Source organism: Aethalodelphis obliquidens, unplaced genomic scaffold (assembly GCF_003676395.1).
Source record: "Aethalodelphis obliquidens isolate GAN/ISIS:26980383/991018 unplaced genomic scaffold, ASM367639v1 scaffold78, whole genome shotgun sequence".
Taxonomy (NCBI): Eukaryota; Metazoa; Chordata; class Mammalia; order Artiodactyla; family Delphinidae; genus Aethalodelphis; species Aethalodelphis obliquidens.
The window spans coordinates 6,364,185-6,387,375 of record NW_020838022.1 but is presented as its reverse complement, the minus strand read 5'-3'; the positions used below and the strand labels follow the sequence as shown (position 1 = coordinate 6,387,375).

General features: G+C 42.9%; 1 protein-coding gene and 1 pseudogene across 1 annotated transcript in view; one reads left to right on the top strand and one right to left on the bottom strand.

Moving 5' to 3' along the window:
• Nucleotides 1-8,700, top strand: part of LOC113612505 (small integral membrane protein 10-like protein 2A) — a 17,699-nt gene extending 8,999 nt beyond the window's left edge. The window contains exon 2 of the mRNA XM_027092445.1: nucleotides 8,488-8,700. The gene's annotated coding sequence lies outside the window, so the exon portion shown is untranslated. The remainder of the gene's footprint in view (nucleotides 1-8,487) is intronic.
• The window catches only part of LOC113612530 (myosin regulatory light chain 12B-like), a 22,297-nt pseudogene continuing 3,839 nt past the window's right edge, over nucleotides 4,734-23,191 (bottom strand).

Sequence of the window (23,191 nt, the reverse complement as noted above, 5' to 3'; positions counted from 1 at the left end):
CACCGGGTCTTAGTTGCGGCCTGCGAGATCTTCGTTGCGGCATGCAGACTTCTTTGTTGCAGCAGTCATGCAGGATCTAGTTCCCCAACCAGGACTCGAACCCAGGCCCCCTGCATTGGGAGCGCAGAGTCTTACCCACTGGACCACCAGGGAAGTCCCCCCATTCATGATTTTAAAAACTTTTTTTAAATAAATTTTTAACGTTTTTTATTGATTGCTGGGAAGATGTTTTACTTATTTATTTATTTATATGGTTGTGCCGGGTCTTAGTTGCGGCTCACTGGTTCCTTAGTTGTGGCAGGTGGTCTCCTTAGGTGTGGCATGTGAACTCTTAGTTGTAGCATGCATGTGGGATCCAGTTCCCTGGCCAGGGATCGAACACAGGCCCCCTGCATTGAGAGCATGGAGTCGTAACCACTGTGCCACCAGGGAAGTCCCTCATTTTAAAAACCTTTAACAAATTTTGAATAATAGGAACTCATTCATCCCAGCAAATAGTGTCTACAAAAACCTCAGTGTGCATAATACTTAATGATGAAAGAATGAGTATTTTCACTAGTACTGGGAACAATGCAGGGTGTTCACTTTTGCCATTTCTATTCAACATTGTACTGGAGGTTCTAGCCAGTGGAATAAGCCCCCTACCTCACTGAAATAAAGTCATCCTGATTGGAAAGGAAGAAATAAAACTGTATTTATTCACAGGTGATCCTATATGGAGAAAATCCCAAGAAATGCACACACACAAAACAGCTAGTAGACCCACGGACAAATTTAGCAAGGCCATGGGACACAATATCAACATCAAAATATCAATTGTATTTGTATATACTAGCAACAAAACTCCAAAAACGAAATTAAGAAAACAATTTGATTCACAATAGCCTTTAAAAAAGAATAAAACACTTAGGGATAAATCTGATAAAATATGTACAAAACCTGCATACTAAAAGTTACTACAAATTACAAAACATTGCTGAGAAAATTTAAAGAAGCTCTTAATAAATAGAGATAGTTTGTAGATTGGGAGACTCAATATTGTCAATTTGTCAACCTTCCCTAGATTTATCTGTAGATTGAACACAATATCTATCAAAATCTCAGCTGACTTTCCTGTAGAAATTGACAAGCAGATCTTAAAATGTGTGTGGAATATACACTTATATTACCTTAAACAGCCAAAACATTTTGAAAAAGGAAAACAGTTGAAGGACTTACCATACCTATTTCAAAACTTATAAAGCCACAGTAAGTAAGACAGTGTGGTACTGGTGGAAAGATAAGTGTGTAGATCAGTGGAACAGATTGGAACATAAATCCTTAAATTTATGATCAATTGGGTCTTTTATTGTGGCAAAATACATATAACAAATGTTGCCATTTTAACCATTTTAAAGTATAGAATTCAGTGGCATGAAGTACTTTCACAATGTTGTGTAACCATCACCATTATCTAGTCCTAGAACATTTTCATCACCCCAAATGAGAACACCATGCCCATTAAGTGGTCAGTCTCCATTCCCTCCCTACCCCAGCCCTCGGCAAACACAAATATGCTTTCTGTCTCTATCTATATGCTTTTCATGGATATTTCAAAAAAAATGGAATCATACGATATGTGACCTTTTATATCTAGCTTCTTTAACTTAGGATAATATTTTGGCAGTTCATTCACATTATTGTATTATCAGTACCTTTTTCCTTTTATGGCTGAATAATATTCCATTTTATGGATATATGACATTTATCCATTCATATGTTGATGGACATTTGTGTTGCTTCCACCTTTTGGCCATTGTGAATAGCCCTACTATGGACATTCAAGTACAAGTTTGTTTGAACACCTGGTTTCAATTTTGGGGGTCCACGTCTAGGAGTGGAATTGCTGGATCACTTGGTAGTTCTATATTTAACTTATTGAGAAACCACCAAACTGTTTTACATAGAAGCTGCGCCATTTACAGTCTCACTCAGTAATGTATGATGGTTCCACATGCTCTCTAACAGTTGTTATTTTTCTTATTTTAATTTATGGCTATCCTAGTATGTGTGAAGTAGTATCTCATTGTAATTCTCATTTGCATTTCCCTAGGGTTAATGATGTGGAGCATCTGTTCATTTGCTTGGTGGCCATTTATACGTCTTCTTTGCAGAAATATTAAGTACTTAGGGATAAATTTGACAAAAGGTCTGCAAGACCTGTACACTGAAAACTACAGAAGAAATTAAATAATACATACATAAACAAATGGAGTGATATACCATGCTCACAGATTTGAAAACTCAGTGTTGCTGGATGTCAGCTCTACCAAACTGATCTATAGATTCAATGCATTCCCAATAAAATCACAGTAGGACTTTTAAAAGAAATTGACATTGACAAAGTGATTCCAACATTTCTATAGAAATGCAAAAGGCTAAGGACAGCCAAAAAAATTTGAAAAAGAACAAAGATGCAGGATTTACACTACATTTCAGGACTTAGTATAGAACAACAATAATCCAGGCAGTGTGGTATTGGCATTAAGATAGATTTAGAGATCAATGGAACAGAACAGAGAGTTCAGAATATACTCACAACTATATGGACGATTGACTTTTGACTGAGGTGCCAAGGCAATACAATGGAGAAAAAGATAACATTTTCAACAAATACTGGAAACATTGGAAAAGCACATCTTTAAAACCAAACTTGACTTAAAAATTTTTAAAAATTTATTTATGTATTTATTTTGCTGTGCTGGGTCTTAGTTGCAGCACGTGGGATCTTTGCTGCCACGTGCAAAACTTGACTCTTAACTCACATCATATACAAAAATTAACTCGATATCATGACATACATATGAGATAAAACCATAATACATGCCACCTGCGAATTACTGCAGTTCAGTATTGCACTGCTGGGTGCCCTTTCCCCGATGCCAATTTTAATAAAAAGTTAGATTCTATCACCCTGGGGATCACAGCGGAATGGCTAAAGCAGAGGCTCTACAACCTCACGTTGACACCCACTCCCTCCACTCCCTTCCTGTGTCCCAAAACCTCTCTTCTCTTTCTTCTCTTCCCCTTATCAAAACTGGCTGTGCACGGGTGCTGTCCCCGTGTCTGAAGGCCTTGGCAACCCAACACCCTCCAGTGGTTTCTGATGTAGTTCACGGAATCCACCAGGAGATGGCGCTGCTCCACTAGCGCCGGCCAGCCTCGGGCTGGAGCGTGGAGCTTTCACCCAGCTTTGGCAGAATTCGCTTTCTGTAAATGAACAAACCATGAGGACGAGATATATAGGTTTTCGAGTTATACGAGGTGCAAGATCTTGGGCAAATAAGAACCTATGAACTGATTACGTGCTTCCGATTTCCATGCACGCTACAACAAGACTTGCAGATGCATCCGGCGGGCAGGGCATCCCAGTAAGTCACCAGGGACTTTTCAGAACACCATCAGTACTGGAGATGGGCCGTCCCATCTTTAAACCAGACGCACGGCGGGTGGAGCAGGCTTGGGAGGGGGAAACCAGCTGGGCTCGAACCCGGCGTCTTCAGGTTACGAGCGGAGTCACTTTGGCCAGGTCCTTCAGGCTCTCTGCGCTTCGCTTCCTTCATCTGCGAGATGATTAGTAATTCCCAGGTTCTCTGAGGAATCGGTGAACTAACGCACGTCAGTCAGTGAACACCGAGCACGGTGGCTGACACGTGGGAGAGGTTCGAACACGAGGACTCGCCTTTATTAATGATCAGCCTGATTCGGAGCTGGTCGGACGAGCTGCTCAGTCTCAGGACGTCAAAAGGCAGCACTGCGTCAGGGTCAAGGGCGCAAACTGTCGTTGGACACAGCAGCTCTACCACTTAATCAGGGAGGCGGGATGGCCCTGGCCTCTCTGAGCCGCAGCGCCGTGACCGGTCCAATTGGCGTGGGCAGCACCCAGCTGGCGGGCTGTCGCGGGGTCCTAGGCGGCCGCGAGCGTGGGGAGGGCCTGGCTCGTGGGAAGGGCTGGGTGGGTGGCGGCTGCCGTGGGAACCCGGCCGCAGGTGCGGCGCCGCCGCGCACCGCCCGGAATCAAAGGTCTCCTTGCGCCCGGTCCGCGCCTAGTTCCCCCAGTTCTCCTCTGCTCGCCCTCAGCCACACAGAGGCGGTAGCCGAGCTCCAAAGGGAGAAAAGGAAACGGGAAACACAGGCGATTCTATCCATCAACATTTCCCCGGATTTGGAAAGGACAAAGCCACCCTGTGACTTTGATGGCGGTACTACCGCTGAAATCCGCGGTGGGCCTCCCTGAAGCTCACAGCCTGCCTCCGCTGCCTCCCAGCTTTGCTGGAAACGTCCAGAGGCCTAGTTCGCTGGAACCTTTAACCTCGCACCGCCTCTTAGAGCTGTCTCTCCTCGCCAGTGCCTCTGGGAGGACAACTGAAGGACAAGAGCCCGGCCACATTCCTGTCCCCACTCCGTCCTTCTTGTGACTTCACCTTGTCAGGGAGAAGCCGGCCTTGTAATGCTTTGTGCAGTTCCCTGTCCCTGCTTCCCGAGGTCGCTCCAAACCGGGCCCAGTTGTCCATTCAGTCCAGCCAGTGAGGCTCTGGAGCTTGTTGGTAGTGCGAAGAATTTTGAACCCCAGCATTTCAGAAACCAAAGATAGTCTTCAGGTTCGCTTGTAGTTGCTTTAAACAGAAGGCAACAAACAAACAAATCAACCAAACAGATTTAACAAAAAGTCTGGTTTGGTTTCATCGTCATCGCTAATAGTATTGTGACCACCTAGAGGGGTGGGATAGGGAGGGTGGGAGGGAGACACAAAAGGGAGGAGATATGGGGATATATGTATATGTATAGCTGATTCACTTTGTTATACAGCAGAAACTTAGACAACAACATAAAGCAATTATACTCCAATAAAGATGTTAAAAAAAATAATATTTATTGGACCCTGAAGAGGAACAAGGTTCTGGCCTAGGCACCTCATAGTACTGGATTCTACAACACTCTTTATAGACAATATAGATGAAACAGAGCAGCTTGTGTCAGATAAACATAAGGCATTCAAGGAACAACCAAGTTTTTTTTTTTAATCTTGAAAGCTTCCCCCCCCCAAGCTTTTAAATCTGGCTTCAAGCAGAGCAATAGAATAAATGTATTAAAATTATGCCAGAAAGATGGTAGTTGGAGGGGAGGAAGTAGGTTAGACAAGGAGAGGCATTTTATAGCCACTTCCTCAATCATTTTCCAGGTCCAAGCTGTCCTCATGTCTTGCCTGGATGATGGCGACAGCCTCCTCCTACCTGGAAGCCTTTTGCCCCTCTACACAGCAGCAAGGTTGAGTTTTTTAAAACGTGAATCACGTTTCTTCCCTGCCTAAAGCCCTAGGATTCCACACTTAAACTACGCAGCAAACACCATCCTTGTGTTCTCTCGTGCTCCCCCAACACTCCTGCCACATGTGCCTTGGGAGGAGCTGTCCCTTTTGAACCCCGATCATCTCATGGGACCTCCTTCTTGTCATTCAGACCTCAGCTTAACGTGACATCTCAAAGAGGCCCTTCCTGACTACCCTCTGCTTCATTTGCTCAGTTCTTTGTCGCACAGGACTTATTTGAGATGAGTTATTGATCACCTGGCTCTCACTAGAGAGCGTGTATCCCAGGAGGGCAGCGTCCTTGTCTGTCCTGCCCCCCAGCTGTCCCCAACACTTAAACGGTGCCTGAGAAACAGTGGTTTAATGATGATCAAGATAATCCCACCACCTTTTCCCCTTTCCGTAAACATACAGTGATTTTCCACCTGGTTTTGTGACACTTCACGGTGACTTTACGCTTGTAAGTGGAAAAGGGAGCAGGATGTGAACTCTTGTACTTGAGAAACCTTAGATAAGTGCTTTGACTTTTTGAAACTTCAACTTGACTTACACTCTACTTATCCTGTGGGCTGTGAGGATTAGATAATAAATGTGAAAGCTCTTATGAACTGCAAAGCACTGTACTAGGCCACCATAGTCGAACTGCTCCCTCATTTTTTTTTTTATTGAAGTAGAGTTGATTTCCAATATTGTGTTAGTTTCAAGTGTACAACATAGTGATTCAGGGTTTGTTTGTTTTTTTTGCAGATTCTTTTCCATTATAGGTTATTAGCAGGTATTGAATATTGTTCCCTGTGCTATACAGTAAATCCTTGTGGCTTATCTATTTTATGTATAGTAGTTTGTTAATCCCAAACTCCTAATTCACTCCGCCCCCCGCTCCTTTCCCCTTTGGTAGCCATAAGTTTGTTTTCTATGTCTGTGGGGAAAGGAAGCCAAGAAAAAAAATTCTTTTAAGTGATAGCAAGTCAACAGAGATCTGCCTACTGCACCCAGCTATAAAGCACAAATATTAAACAATATGTAAATGCATTGATTTTAAGGAGACAAAATTCCAATATGCTTTTAGGAGAGGGAATAGGTGTTGAACAGTGTTGAAAAACTTTCAGTGGATATTTTCCTTTTTAAAATTGTTCTCTCCTGTTTGTCAAATTGCTGGGCCTTGAGAATTTAAAATGAGCTCATAGCAGCCTTGTTTCCGTGTTTTTCAGTCCTTCGCCTTCCCTAGAGTCTACACTACATGAACTGCCTTCAAACAGACAACAGTATTGCTTATCATCTTTGTCTTCTGTAGTTTTTTTAAACCTGGGATAGAATTTTTTGAAATTCTATTCACATAATCAATTACCCCAATTATTTTAAATTTCAATAGTGACTACAGAATTATGTTATAATGTAATGGAAATGTCTTGATTCTTTTAGACATTTGCGGATTTTCATAGAGACAACCTAGTGGTTCCAGCACTGTAAGCTCTGGGGTGAGGTGCCCTAGGTTGGAATTCCAACTGTCATGTTGGGAGGATTCAGTGAAAATCGTATATGTGCAATGCCTCAGACACAGTAAATGCTCAGTCATAACTATTCTATGGAATTTTGCCTCATCTTAGAATCTTAGATCAATAAAATGTTTAATGTTCTCCCAGATACATTCTACATGTGTCATTCAGTAGTTTAAACATCTTAACTTACCAGAAGCATAAAAAAAAAACAAACACATAACTAGTTTTTACTGCATAACAATGTTAAAGTGTACTTAAGAGTTTTGAAGGACACTGTCCCGCATATGAGAAAAATCAAGTTTACCATGAAACCTGAAAAAAGAACTATCCCCAAACCTCCACTCACTCATTTGTTTAACTTGCCATTATATTCCATTTCAGTCAGAATAATCTTTATTTCAAAATATCACTTTAATTATACAAAATTATAAAAATCTAGCAAAGCCAGAGATATGGATATATTTTCCTGGAGGTTCACATGTCAATTTTTATTCACAATGTCTTTTTCAATACAATTTACAACCTCATCCCCATTTCCAGTCTGATTATACAAATGCTAAGTGGCAGAAAGGTCTGGAATAAATATATCAAAAAAAAGTGGGGTGGGAGCTGTGAAACTAAGTTGCATTCAACAGGTTCTATGAGGGTGGCGTTAAGTGTCTGGGAAATAAAAAAGCGTAAGACACATAAAATAAGCTACAAGGATATATGTAACAATACAGGGAATATAGCAAATATTTTATAACAGTAAATGGAGTATAACCTTTAAAACTTGTAAATCACTATATTGTACACCTGTAACATATAATAGTGTATATCAACTATACTTCAATTTTAAAAAAGAGTAAGACAAACTACTATATATAAAATAGATAAACAACAAGATCCTACTGTATAGCACAGGGAACGATATTCAACATCTTGTAATAAAGTGTAATGAAAAAGAATAAATATATGTATATTTATACATATATACATATATGTATAACTGAATCACTTTGCTGTACACCAGAAACTAACACAACATTGTAAATTAACTATAGTCTAATAAAAACATTATTTTTAAAAAGTAAGATATAGTAAGTAGAAGTTGGTGTTTTGTTTTTTGTTTTTTAAAGATTTTTTTGATGTGGACCATTTTTAAAGTCTTTTATGGAATTTGTTACAACATTGCTTCTGTTTTATGTTTTTTTGGTTTTGTGGTCCCAAGGCATGTAGGATCTTAGCTCCCTAACCAGGGATCAGACATGTACCCCCTGCATTGGAAGGCAAAGTCTGAACCCCTGGACCGCAAGGGAAGTCCCTGGAAGTTTTTTGGTTTTTTGGTTTTTAATTTTTTAAAACCATTTATTTATTTAGGCTCCTCCGGGTCTTCATTGTGGCATGCAGGATCTTAGTTGCAGCACGCGGGCTTCTTAGTTGCGACATGTGGGATCTAGTTCCCCGACCAGGGATCGAACCCGGGCCCCCTGCTTTGGGATCACGGAGTCTTACCCACTGGACCACCAGGGAAGTCCCAGTAGTTGGAAGTTTTTAGCTAAAGTTCTTTCAATGTCTTCTTTGCCTTTTGCTCCAAGTTTAATAATGCACGTGAACTCAGTTAAATGAAAGTTTCCCTTTTTGTCAATTGTCTCTGAACAGCTCATCCACTTCTTCATCTACCAACTGAACTCCCATTGTCGTCAGATCTCTCTTGGATAATCCTCCTGAATGGTGCCTACTGCTTCTTTATCAAAGCAAGCAAGAGCATTCTTCTGGATCTGCACCATTTAACTTCTCACCAAACACCGGGAGGAGCAAGGTGAAATTTATGGGCCCTGGGACCTCATTCATCATGGCATTGAGGTATGCATCAGCTGGATTCTTCCCTGGAGAAACAAGCACATCACGCAAGTTTTCCTTGATGAAACCATCTCTGTTCTGATCAATTACATTGGAGGCCTCTTTGAACACTTGAATCTGTCGTTGGTCAAATATGGCAAACACATTGGACGTGGCGAATTGAGGACATTTCTTGGTGGTCTCAGTCTTTGCCATTTTGCTCTATGTGGTGGCTGTTTAACTCTGGGAATCGGTCCTTCAGAAGTTGCAGTTAATCTTGTCCAAAGTCAGTCCCATTAAAGCATGAATGAATATCCCAGTCAGCCACTGTAGAAGTCTCTTCAACAGAGCCCAAGGCCAGACACAAGAGCTGCCCTGTGCCCTGTTTTTTTTTAAGTTCCTATCAGTTGGATATGAAACGAGATTGACAAATTGCGGTACTTGTTGAATCTTAGTAATGGGTACTTGCGAGTTTGTTAGACTTTTCTTTTGAATTTGTTGTATGTTTGAAATCTTCCATAATAAAACTAGGTTAAATTATCCTATCCCCCCAAAGGGCTGCAATTCAATGGTTGTCAAGCTCTTAAAAAAATAAACAAACTGACTCCTTTTATTTTTCAAATAAAATCTTAGGTGGAACCCTAATGTAAAACAAATCAAAGGTGAGGTGCTCTGGCTGAAGCTAGGGTGTGGGGTGACTAGAGTCCTGCCTCTGGCCTTCCATCCACACCAGCAGTGAGAGCCCTTGAGCCACTTCTGTAATATATGCTTACTTGCTACTCAAAGTGTGGGTCAGGGCCCAGCAGCACGAGCATCACCTGGAAGCTTGTGACTCTGAGGCCTCCACCCCAGACCAACTGAATCAGGACTTGCACTTTCACAATGTGCCCAGTGATTCCAGTGCACATTAGAGTTTGAGAAGCACAACTCCGTGGTAGCTTGAGGCTGGAGAGGCTAAGTGAGCTATATTTTACAAATGAACTAAGGAAGGCTCACAACCATGTGCACAATGCCACACAGCTAGTGGGTGGGAGAGCCAAGGTTAGCAGCCAGGTTGCCTGACTTTCAGCTCAGCCATTTCTGCACTATTCTTGTCGATTGCACCCTACGGCAGATTCCCCTCCGGTCCCAGGGGACAAGTTCATGCTTCGTTTCTGGGACCAAGCCCCTGTCTCATGTCCTTGCATCTAAATCCATGGCTTGCTTCCTTACCTAACATCAAGGTGCTCCAGAACTGGGGTCAAGGGGCTTCCCTGGTGGCACAGTGGATAAGAATCTGCCTGCCAATTCAGGAGACACGGGTTTGATACCTGGTCCAGGAAGATCCCACATGCCGCAGAGCAACTAAGCCCGCAAGCCACAACTACTGAAGCCCGCGTGCCTAGAGCCTGTGCTCCGCAACAGAAGAAGCCACTGCAATGAGAAGCCCGCGCACCGCAATGAAGGGTAGCCCCCGCTCGCCTCAACTAGAGAAAAGCCCATGCGCAGCAACGAAGACCCAACACAGCCAAAAATAAATAAATAAATAGATAGATAAAAGAACTGGGGTCAAACCTGGTCCCCACTATTCCTCTCTCCTGACACATTCCTCACCCTGGTCCTTGCTAGAAACTGCCTTGGGAGTCTGACAGTCTGATAGGAAAAGGTCTAGGAGGGTAGGCATTTGGCACTGTGATGTCCCTAAGCTGGTGGGAATTCAAGGCTAGGATTCCAGTTTCTGGCAAGGACTGGCATGAACAATATGGGGACCGCTGTCCACTTCTTTGGACATGTGATCACCAATTGCTTCTGCTTCTGCTGTCAGGCAGGGCAGCTGCCACATACAATAAACATTTCAGCCTTGTTCCTTCTAAAGACCATTTTAAAATATAACAGATGCACCGAAATACTCTTTTTAAAAATTATACCTAATAAAATAATTTTATTTTTAATTTTTTAAATTTAAGTATTGTTGATTTACAGTATTAGTTTCAGATGTACAACATAGTGATTCAATATTTTTATAGATTATACTCCATCTAGCATTATTATAAAATATTGGCTATATTTCTTGTGCTGTATAATATATCCTTGTTGCTTATTTATTTTATACATAGTAGTTTGTACCTCTTAATCCCCTACCCCTATCTTGCCTCTTCCCCGCCCCTCCCCACTGGTAATTCCCCGCCCCTCCCCACTGGTAACCACTAGTTTGTTCTCTATATCTGGATACACCAGAACATTCTTAAATAGAAAGCCTTAGTTTCTTTTTTTTTTTTTTCACGCCTTGCGCGATCTTAGTTCCCTGACCAGGGATTGAACCCGGGGCCATGGTAGTGAAAACATGGAGTCCTAACCGCCGGACCGCCAGGGAAGTCCCAAGCCTTAATTTCTTAATTCCTGATCCCAAAACCACTCTCACTGAGGCTGGGAATGCTTGATGTAGCCCTTGTCCTCGGCCGCCCTGGCCTGGGTGAAACAAGGAGTAGGGTTTCATGGTGCTTGTGGTGTGTCCTGGCCCAGGACTGAAGGAATGGATTCCTCTGCAGAGCCTTGGCACCTTGTGACCAACAGTAAGTAGGCTGGCACTATTTATTTAATTGGACTCTGCATACACAGCTGAAATGCAACAATCTACCAGCAGATGGCGATGAGGAGGAAGGAAACAAATCCCAGGACTTCTTCCTTCCTCCTGGGCTTTATTCAATGAAAACTAAACATCTGAGTAATGATGGCTTTGCCCACCGAGTAGAAGGAAAGGCTGGGAGGGCAGGGGAGCCTTCTGCCTAGTACTAAGGTATATTTTTCTCAGCATGAATAGGATGTGGGTATGGATCAGGGGAGAAGCACCCTACATTTTGAAATGACTTAGAGCTTTTCTGGACATGACTTGCTGAAGATGAAAGATTTACTGATATGTTAAAGAACTGCTGTGAACATTTCCAAAGCTCAAGTCCATGCACGTGGGAGTAAGAAAAAAGGCTGGAAAACTGGAATGTTCATGGGTGCTTTTTCTATACCTTTCCTGGCCAGCCTGATGCTGTCTCATGTACAGTACCCATGAATGTAAAATGCATGACTTGGACTTCCCTGGTGGCGCAGTGGTTAAGAATCCACCTGCCAATGCACGGTACACGGGTTCGAACCCTGGGAAGATCCCACATCCTGTGGAGCAACTAAGTCTGTGCGCCACAACTACTGAGCCTGTGCTCTAGAGCCCGTGAGCCACAACTACTGAGCCCACGAGCCACAACTACTGAAGCCTGCGTGCCTAGAGCCCATGCTCCACAACAAGAGAAGCCACCGCAATGAGAAGCCCGCGCACAGCAACGAAGACCCAATGCAGCCAAAAACAATAAATAAAAATTTAAAAAATAAATTAAAAAAAATAAAATATTAAAAATAAATTCTTTCCTCACCACCTGGCCACTTTCCAACAACTACCAGGAATGAAAGACTTCTGGTTTCTGTGGATCCTAGAAGATATTTGTGAAAACTAACTCCATTAGTGCAAGCCCCTTAATTGTCCTAGAGGAAGGGTGTCCACTTTTCCTTGGCAGGGAAAGGGGCAGGCCAAGGAGAAGTAGGGCAAGAGTCAGGAGTCTGGGAACAGGTTAGCTGGGTCCTCTGCTCTGGGTTGAAACCAGACTGCTATTTTCATCTGAGGCTCAGGGTCCTCTTCCAAGATCCCTGGTTGTTAATAGAATTCCTTTCTTTGTGATTTTATGACTTTCTTGCTGGCTGTCAGTCAGCTGGGGGTCGATCTCAGGTTCTAGAGGCTTGCCACAGTTCCTTGCCAAGTGGCCTCCGTACTTTTTTTTTTTTTTTTTTTTTTTTTTTTTTTTGCGGTACGCGGGCCTCTCACTGTTGTGGCCTCTCCTGTTGTGGAGCACAGGCTCTGGACGCGCAGGCTCAGCGGCCATGGCTCACGGGCCCAGCCGCTCCGCGGCATGTGGGATCTTCCCAGACCTGGGCACGAACCCGTGTCCCCTGCATCAGCAGGCGGACTCTCAACCACTGAGCCACCAGGGAAGCCCTCCATACTTTTGTAAAAAGAGAAATTAAAAAGGCCTGGATAGTGATGGGAAGTCCGGAAAGGCAGGGTGAGGACGTCCATAAACCTGCTCCTCCATAAAAGCAAAGAAACGCTGGCAGAACTTGTCAGTATCCACTTGTTCAGAACTCTGGAAATTAACCAAAGGCTTGCAACACTCTGAGATGCTTCTATTCAAGCAAAACTGCTGAATCTCATAAGAACAGTGAGAACAACAGGCTTTATGGCTTTTTAACTTGGACTATTCCCATCCCCTTCTCCCCAGCTCCACGGGACCCTTAAAATCCAGCAGCCTCAACCATCAACCTGAAAAATGAACCAAAAAAAGCCCAAATGGAAACAGCCCAAATGTCCTTCCATTAATAGTGATTATCTATGACTGGGGAGTGAGATTTGAGAGACTTTTGCTTTTTTACTTTATAGCACTTCTATACAATTAAATTGTTACAAGAGTGCTACTTTAAAAATAAACAACAGTAATAAAGATAAAACAGAGGAAGAGAGGGTTCCTAAAACTGCTGTAATGATCAAGGAATGGTAGATGGAAATTGTACAGAACTCTTCATGGCTCTTTCTAAATTAAAACCTATATAAAACATTGACGTTTCTTTTTATTTGATGTGCCGTCTTTAACATTTCATTTTAGTGAAAGCCAAAATAAATGTTTCTAAGAGCTTTTATAGACACAGATTTGACTTTCGGTTCCTGATTCTACTTTCCCTGTAAGGTTCTAAAGTTCATCAACTGTAAATTCTCTTACCATGATGGTTTTCAGGGACGTAACCATAGCAAGTGGGGAGAGACTATGGTACAGGACTTTATCTGGCAAGCTTACTTTACTACTCTGCAAAAATAACTATGTGTTAACTCGGCTATAATCTTAAAAGCTAACCCAAAGCAATTACAGGCAGCTTTTTGTTCCCAATGTTAAAGCCCCTCCTGGAGACTGAAACTATTTTTCACAGTCAGTGCAGGATAATGTATCCCGCGCCCAAGAGGTACATTAATTAGCAGGAAGACTTCGGGTAGCCACCTACTGTGATAACATCCCTACAGTTCTCTAGGAGGCCATCCGTGTGAATGAGCCTAGGAAAAAAACCTGCCACGAAAAATGTCCCCCACCTTCCACTCCAGACACAACAATTATCCATGTTTTGTTTGAGACAAGGAAGTAACCTGCAGGGTTCAAATTCTCCCCATGATTATTAGAAAGTATCTCTGCTGAAAACTAGGATGTAACCACTGTGATCGAATCTCTTACCATTACCCGTTGACCTTGGATGGGATTCAGATGGTCTTTGATGGCCCTGAAATTGTAGGTATAATTTTGTGCTAATGTGAATTTGAGAGAGTGTCTGTTGCTTTCATCAGTTTCCTAAGGTGGCCTGTGGCCAAAAGAAATATAAGATCCACTGATCTAAGGGTTTCCTGGATTGAGACTAGAAGTAACAGACTGATGAAAGGCATTCCTTCCCCCCCACTTCCCTCCCCCCCGCCCCCGCCCCGCCGATTCTTCAAAGACAGCTCTGAGTCTGGGGTTATCCCTGTACCTGCAGTTTCCTTGACACTATATCCGGGCAGAGGATGGAAGCCCTGAGGGGAGGGCTGGAGGAGGGAAAACATAACAATGACAGAATGGTATTTGCAAGCTCCTGAACTGAAAGGGTCTTCAGGGAGAAAAATCTGTCCCAGTCTTAGCCAAGCTGTGGAGCCTAGAGGAGAGGGAAGCTGGATGTTTCCGGATGTGAGGACCAGGCAATGAGTAATGACTGCCATGTTAAGAACCACCATAGTCCCAGTTTCTAGTGGCATCACAAGTCCAGAAATCTCAGTCCTTGGCTAACTGTGTGCACTTGGGCAAGACCCTTAAATTTGGAGATCGTATTTTCTTCTCTTCAGACTGTGAATTTTGGACTAATGACACAAGCATGTATCGTTTTGAGTTTCGGGTTTAAAATTTTGTTTATGTTTCCAAAACTTGGAAAAGCCTGACTTAGAAGCTAATTTGAACCAAATAAGATGTGACTAAGGTGATCACCTATATAGGGTACCTACCTGGGACCCTGAGATGCCTCACACCACACTAGAGTAGATTTTGATGTTTCAATTGCTATCTTAGAGTGTTCGGCTTTGAATGAGATGCCAGGAGGAAAAGGCAGGAGGTGGAATGATGCTCTGAGCTGCAGCCAGAAAATCGCTGTCCGAAGAGAACTACGTGCATGAATCCCTCTGGTGGCAGCAGAACTGATCAGAGGGAAACGACGAGAAGATTCTCTGTGGGTGTGCAGCTTTATCACGTGGATCACAAATAAACTTGGAGGGATGATTCTCAGTCAATCTATGTAGAGGATAACCACAGAGGCTTGCCTATTCCCTCAGAGCTCAAGGCTATATTTGCGGAGCATTAAATTTCAGAAGTAGTTGATGAAATATATAGGAACGCTCTCCTATGTTACTGGTAGGAATGTCAATTGCTCTAACTCTTTTTGGAAGCAGTTTTCAAACATTTAGTAAGAGCCATGAAACTATTTGTACCTTCTGAAATTCCAATTTTGGACACTATCCTTAGGAAATGATCCAAATGATTGGAAATTCGTCGTGCACAGATTGTCAGCAAGGCGCCATTGATCCTACTAGAATATGGGAAAATGATGCATAAAGTCTGTAAAACAACTGATGTTCACTGTCGTCTAACCTCTCCCCCCTTCCCCAGCCCCCAGCAGCTGCCTAGCACCCACATGCACACTCTTCTTTCCATTCATTTACTTGCAAAAATGCTCCTTATCATAATGTCACTATGTCACATGCGTTATGCCAAAGGCACTCACCCCCCTCTCAAAGGAGACAGCCCAAAGTCTCACCCTTGTTTTACATCGAGCTTCAAGTGCAGTACCTCGGGGTGATTATCCTCCTTCTTGATCCTTTCTGGATGCGGCACCTCATAATTCAAAGACCTACAGTTAAAGGATAACATTAACCGTCCCTAACAGTCACAATACAAGATGAGAATAAGATAACAGAATACCTGCAATACAATATCCATTTAGAAAGGGGGAGGGGAGAAATCATCCTCGGTGGTCCCCAAATGCTCACATATCTCACGTTCTGCTGGACGAGAGAAGCAGGGCCTCCCCACTCTGGCAAAGGCGTGAGTTTCTTAGGCGACCTTTCTGCTGCTCCTGGTTTCTGCTCTCTGGGAAGATCAACCTTGTCCATCTTTTGTCGTGGCCACATCTGAGGAAGGCACGGGGAAGCAGTCCCCTTCTAGGACACAGCACCCACTTCCAGGTGGTAAGCTATGTGCGTGGTGGGGTAAGCACTCCCACGTCCTTGATGGTGAAGCTAGAGGTTTCTCCAGCAGGATGACCCCTTTATCAACTGAGGAGGTTAGGCATCTCTTTGCTTCTGATCAATTCTATAGACTGATGACAAAAGCAGACAGTTACCAAGCACTAGATTCCAGACTGGGTGGTTTTGTCTCTTAGCATCAGTCTGTGTTGGCTGAGCCCATTCCCTTGTCTCTGAGTCTAATGAACTCCTTGGTTTCTGCTTTAGGACAGTTCACAACAATACCCTGGGATGGAGAGGCCCCGTGAGGATAATTGGTATCTTTCCCAGGCCTAAGGTGTTTGGGAAAGACTGAGACGATCAGGCTCTGGCTCCCCCGAGGTCTCTGCCTTCACTGGTCCTACTTCACCTTGGGGCAAATAATTGGGCTTTGTTCACCTTGTACAATAGTCATCACTCAGCCGTCTTGGAGTGTAGGCTACAGGGCTTCTATTAGGAGAGCTGTGTTTCCTTCCCTCTCTGGTTTCAGATGGATCAGTTTCACCACCCAAAATTTGTCTCTTGCTTGTAGAACCTTTCTGAATGCCACAAGGAGCAACTAAATCAACACCAGTATCTCGATCCTCTACAAAATCCCATAAGGCCCTAGCCTTACTAGGCACACAGTTTACAAAAAATGACCGCTTTGAGGCCATATAACTGGTCTGCCCATTTCCCAACTCAAGATAGAGGGCTTTTCACTGCCATTCACCCAACCTTGCCTTAGACAATTCCACATTATTTGGCTTGTTTCTTTTCCAGGCCCTACTTCTAGGGACCAATTTCTGCATAGGAACACTTTAGCTGCCTGTGACAGCAAAACCTAATTGCTGTGTTCTTGTGATAAATTCAGCTGAATGGGTGTCAAGTAATGCTGGCTTGTGAGATGGGGATGGAGGAGTGAAAATTTTCCATACTTCATTTTTAGTCTTTCTGATGCCTATCAGCGCTTCTTATGCCCCAATATTTGGGTAACTTGAAAGTGTCATGCCCTTCAGGCAATGGTCACCAGGAGCACACCTGCAGTCAGATGAATTGGGTTTATTACTCACTTTGCAGTGAGGAAGAATGAACACCATGGAGAAACAACGAGGTCTTTCAGTAAAAGAAGTGTGATGGAGTTCTTCCAAGTATGTAGGACTGAAGGGTAAAGGGGGCCAGAAAGTGATATTAGCAAGAAAGTAATTGAAGGGTTGGACCTTGCAGTTCAGGCTAAATAAGAAGTCATGTGTGAAGGATAATTTTGAGGGCGGGGGAGAGGAGGACAGCAATCAACAATATCCAATACTAGGGAGATGACCAGAAAGAAAAAGACCATTTTGTCAAGACCGTGTCAATTGAATGATGGGGGTAGAAGCCAGATTGCAGTAGTTGAGGAGTACATAGGAGAGTAAGATGTGAAGGCAGAAAATATAGACAATTCTTTGGAGAAGCATGACCTTGAAGGAAGAAGAAAGGGCAATAGCTAAAGATGGACAGAGTCCAGGGTGCTGATTATGTTGGTGTTATTTTAATGGGAAAGACTTGAATTTGTTTAAATGTTGATGAGAAACATTAAAGGGTAGAGAAGGGGTTGAAAATAGAGAGTACAAGGGAGGAATGGAGGAAAGGGGTCAGGAGAGGATTCCTTCAAATGTTTGAGGGGCTACCATTTCCCTCACACTATATAGGTCCTGAAAATGCAGTAGTAATCAAAACCCAAAGCCCAGGTGGAGAGACTGGGCTCAGAAAGAGTGACCCCTCTTCCTCTGTGACAAAAAGAGAGGAGGCAAGGCTGGCTGCTGAAATGAGTGGGGTTTTAGTGGCTTGAAGGTAGAAAGCTGAGGGGCTTCCTGCTTTAAAACATCCGTTTTCCCTGAAGAGTAAGAAGCATCTTTTACTGAGGGTTAAAAGTGGGACATGGAAAAATGTGATGGTTAATTTGATGTGTCAACTTGGGTGGGCCACACTACGGTGATATTTGGTCAAACACTAGTCTAGATGTTGCTGGGAAGGTATTTTTCAGATGAGATTAACTTTTAAGTTAGTAAACTTTGAGTAAAGTGGGTTACCCTCCATAAAATGGGTGGGCCTCATCAGTTGAAGACCTTAAGAACAAAAGACTGAGATCCTCTGAGGAAGAAGGAATTCTGTCAACTCAAAGGAACTGAGACTGTGGACTCAAGCTGCAACATCAACTCTTCCCTGGGTCCCCAGCTTGCTGGCCTGCCCTGCAGATTTCAGACTCGCCAGCCCTCACAATCGTGTGAACTAATTCCTCAGAATCCTGATAGATAGGTAGACATATGTTTACATAGAGATATATCCTATTGGTTTTGTTCTCTGGAGAAGCCTGACTAATACAGAGAGAGACTGAGACTGCTGGCTTGGGATACAGAGAAGACTGCTAGATGGCATCCAGGACTGAGTTCGGGGTGGTGACCAGGAATTTGTAGTGGCCAGCACCCATCCACATGGTGGCAGGGTTTCCTCTTGCAGCACTCAGCAGCCCTCCAGTAAGAAAGCAGAAGGAAGGCAGGTGCAGTTGGATTGATCCAGGCTTGGAGTTCTTCTGGGGAAGTGGAATGAAAATATAAGAGGATACGGAGTCATTGAATTATGTACCACAGTCTGTTCTGGATCGGGAAGGAATTGAAGACAGAGGTTAATTGACTACGAGAACATGGAAGCGTCAGAGGACTGAAATCTGCTGAGATTAAAAACCAAACCAAAACAACAACAACAAACACATATGTTATGTGTTGAATTGTGTCCACTCCAAAAGAGATACGCTAGGGGCTTCCCTGGTGGCGCAATGGTTAAAAATCCGCCTGCCAATGCAGGGGACACGGGTTCAAGCCCTGGCCTGGGAAGATCCCGTATGCCACGGAGCAATGAAGCCCTTGCACCACAACTACTGAGCCTGCACTCTAGAGCTCGCGTGCCACAACTACTGAACCCACATGCCACAACTACTGAAGCCCGCACCTAGAGCCCATGCTCCGCAACAAGAGAGCCACTGCGATGAGAAGCCTGCACACCACAACGAAGAGTAGCCCCCTGCTCACCGCAAGCAGAGAAAGCCCGCGCGCAGCAATGAAGACCCAACGCAGTCAAAAATTTAAAAATTAATTAATTATTTTTTAAATATGCTGAAGTCCTAATCTCCAGTGCCTCAGAGTGTGACCTTATTTGGAACTAGGATCTTTATAGAGGTAATCCAGTTAAAATGAGGTCATTGGTATGGGCTTTAATCCAATAGGACTTTATACGTCCTTATAAAATGGGGAAGTTTGGACACAGAGACAGACACGTATAGAAGAAAGACAAAATGTAGACACAGGAAGAACATCATGTGAAGAAAGAGGATTGGAGTGATGTATCTACAATCCAAGGAATTGCCAAAGCTTGCTGGCAAGCCACCAGAAGGTAGTAAGAGGGAAGGAAGGAATCCCTTAGAGGTTTCAGAAGGAGCACGACCCTGCCAACACTTGAATTTCAGACTTCTAGCTTCCGGAAGTGTGAGACAATAAATTTCTGTTATTTTAAGCCATCCAGTTTGTGGTGCTTGTTATAGGAGCCCTAGCAGGCTAATACTAGCTATATGGAGAGTAAGGGAGTCAAAGAGCCTGACGGATCAGAGTTGAGTAGAGAGTAGACGCTAATTGAGTTCAGACCCCTGAAGCAGTTAGGACGTTTTGAGGGGATGTACAGAATAATCAGTTGCCCCAGAGCTTCTGAAAAACCCAGATTTATAGAGGGTGATACCAGGTAACTAGGGGGCTTCACTGGAGCCACTGGACTCTTTCTTATCTCAGCCCAAATCTTGCTGGTGGTCCTAGGGCACCCCAGAAAAAGCCAGGGGTTCAGAATGTAGCCTCCCCAAGGTAACCATTTGGGGATCAAATGATCACTCTCTTGCTTTCACCAAACATTGCTACAAGGGCATTTTGTGTGAAACTGTAATGGCAAACAGACTTTCGGTTCACCAGAGGGTGACTTCCTTTGGCCGTCACTAGGCAACAAATCAAGATGGATCCATCTGTAGCCAATTACATGCTCTCCAAAAAAGACACTTTCTTTAGGAAGCAAACCTACAAGTCCTGTACAATACCATACCCACAGCAGAAATCCTTTACTTTGCTAAAAGCACTTTCACCGTTTGGAGTTTCTTCAAAATGAAGACGAAAACTTCACGCCGTACACTGGCTTATACGTGTAGTTAAGACACTCATTATTGTATGAGGAGTGTCTGGTTTTGTTTTATAAAGCGAGGGTGGCAGGTGACCCATTTCATTGACCTACTTTCAGTCTAAATCGAAAGTGTCAACTAACACCCATCTCATGTCAGTTGCAGAGATCTGTCTTTCAAAATTGAAGTACTAAAGAAAAATATTACTTCAGGTTTCCTCATAATCAACAACAAATGTCTACTGGACATCGACTCCAAAGATGAATAGCACACAGTTCCTGCCCTCAGTGATATGTGCTACGACCTAGTTGGGGAGACAGTATATGTAAATAGAAAGATAATAATCAAAAGTAGCATAGAGATGATCTCATTTAATCCTCAGAAGAATCTTGTGAGGGAGGTACAATTATTGTGGCCATTTTACAGATGAGGAAATCAAGGCACACAGAGGTTAAATAAATTGCCTAAGAAAACATAACTATCACATAGTACCTCCAGTGTTTGAGTCCAGGTAGTCTGGTTTCAGAGTCCACACTCTTAGAACCACATGACAGTAAAAATGAATGACTCTTTTAATGGCAGCCTCTTAGGTATTCTAAGTCTTGGACTAGGACAAGAAGATGGATTATTAAGAGAGAAAAGCCTTTTGAACAAAATTTCATATTCAGGTTCACAGGAGCTTTAAAATATGCATAGCTTTTTCAAAGTACACTAAGTTGTTATAAATAGAAAGTCAGCCAGTACTAATCAATTATAGAAATCATAGGTGAGTGCGATGAAGGCTCTGGCTTCTTGCCTTAATCATGTCCATCACTGTCCTCTAACTCCACTGTGATGGTTGGCCAACTGACCACTTGAGAAAATACTACCACCAATAAGGAACATGCAACCTTCCATTTGCATTTAAAGAACAATAGCTATTATGACTATGTACAATAGCCAAGACATGGAAGTAAGCCAAATGTCCATTGACAGATGAATGGATAAAGAATATGTGGAATATATATATATATATATATATATATATATATATATATATAATGCACACACACACACACACACACACACAGTGGAATATTACTCAGCCATAAAGAGAATGAAATAATGCCATTTGCAGCAACATGGATGGACCTAGAGATTATCATACTAAGTGAAGTAAGCCAGACAGAGAAAGACAAATATCATGTTATATCACTTATACGTGGAATCTAAAACAATGATACAAATGGACCTATTTACAAAACGGAAATAGACTGACAGATATAGAAAACAAACTTATGATTACCAAAGGGGAAAGAGGGAGGGATAAACTGGGAATTTGGGTTTAACAGATACACACTATTATATATAAAATAGATAAACAAGGACCAGCTGTATAGCACAGGGAACTATATTCAATATCTTGTAATAAACTATAATGGAAAAGAATCTGAAAAAGAATATATATATATATATCTGAATCACTTTGCTGCACACCTGAAACTAATACAACATTGTAAATTAACTATACTTCAAAAACAAAACAATGGCTCATGCATTGAGCACCATCATGTATCAGCCTGTTTGTATATATTATTTCAATCTTCATGAGAAACCTATGGAATTAGTATTATCATTACCCTACTTGATGTCTGAGGAAACTGAGGCACAGAGAGGTTAAAGTACACACAGCTAGTGAGTGGTGGCTGGGACTTGAACCAGGCCTGACTATGGTCTGTTCTCTTAAACACTGCACCCTAATCAATTCCATACAATATTGAACGAGAAAATTATGTCTACGCGGCAATTGACTATGCTGTTTTATATTCCTATCAATGTTTATATGTCCATTCTGCATGCCTCTTTTTAGCTTATTTTGAATATCATTGCTCTAGGACTTACGGTCATTAATTTTTGTGGAGAAACCAGAACTCCCCTATTTCTATAATGTATGGCAAACTTCTCTAATTTGGGCTAACTCATTCAATTCATCCACTCTTTCTATTTAGGGGTGTGCAGGTGCATGTGCACCAATGTGTGTGTGTGTGTGTGCGTGCGTGTGTGTGTGAAGCAACAAGTTAGCTCAGCATATCTATCAAATGAAGGACCGTACCTATAACAGCCTTGCATTTCTAGATGCTATTGCTGTGAGAGAGCTACTACTGCTACTACTACTGCTACTACTGCTACACACACACACACACACACGATGCGCCTCAAGTTAGCAAAGTCATCCCCACCTTAAGGTCAGTTGGGGAAGTGGCCTTGGGAGCCCCCCATGCTGGGACTCATGTACAGGGAGTGCTGGGAGAAAATAATAAGTGTCTGACATAGAAAAATCAAACTTACCTGAGGCTCCCTAAGTGAGGTTGTAAAGTGCTCAGAGACCAGCTTCTCTGGCAGCCGCTCTTCAGCACCCACTGTCAGTCGTCGTGCTCTGTGACTCCTTTTCCCTTTAAAACAATCTTGGCATGCATTTGAACTTGACTTTTTCTGGATTTGAAAAACAGACTGCAATGATCAGAGATGGCATTGTGAGGTGATTTTCTGAGGCTCCTGGTGATGGGGACTTAAAATGTTCTGTCACCATCTATTCTTCTCCAGTCCCACCACCTCCACCACAGCCCGGGCTCCCATTTTCTCCTGCCTGCTGGATCACTGGGTGGCCTGAATAACCACAATGACTCCCCGCTTCAATCCATCCCACATACCAGGTACCCGAGTAATAATCCTTACACATCCACACGTGACACTTACTCCTCTGAGCTACGCTTTTCAATGGCTCCCCTGATTTCCAATAGCAGAAAGTCTAAACTTACCTGTTAGTGGGAACTCTGCTCAATGTTATGTGGCAGCCTGGATGGGAGGGGAGTCTAGGGCAGAATGGATACATGTATATGTATGGCTGAGTCACTTTGCTGTGCGCCTGAAACTATCATGTCATTGTTAATCAGCTATACTCCAATATATAAAAATATATATATATATATATATATATATATATATATATATAT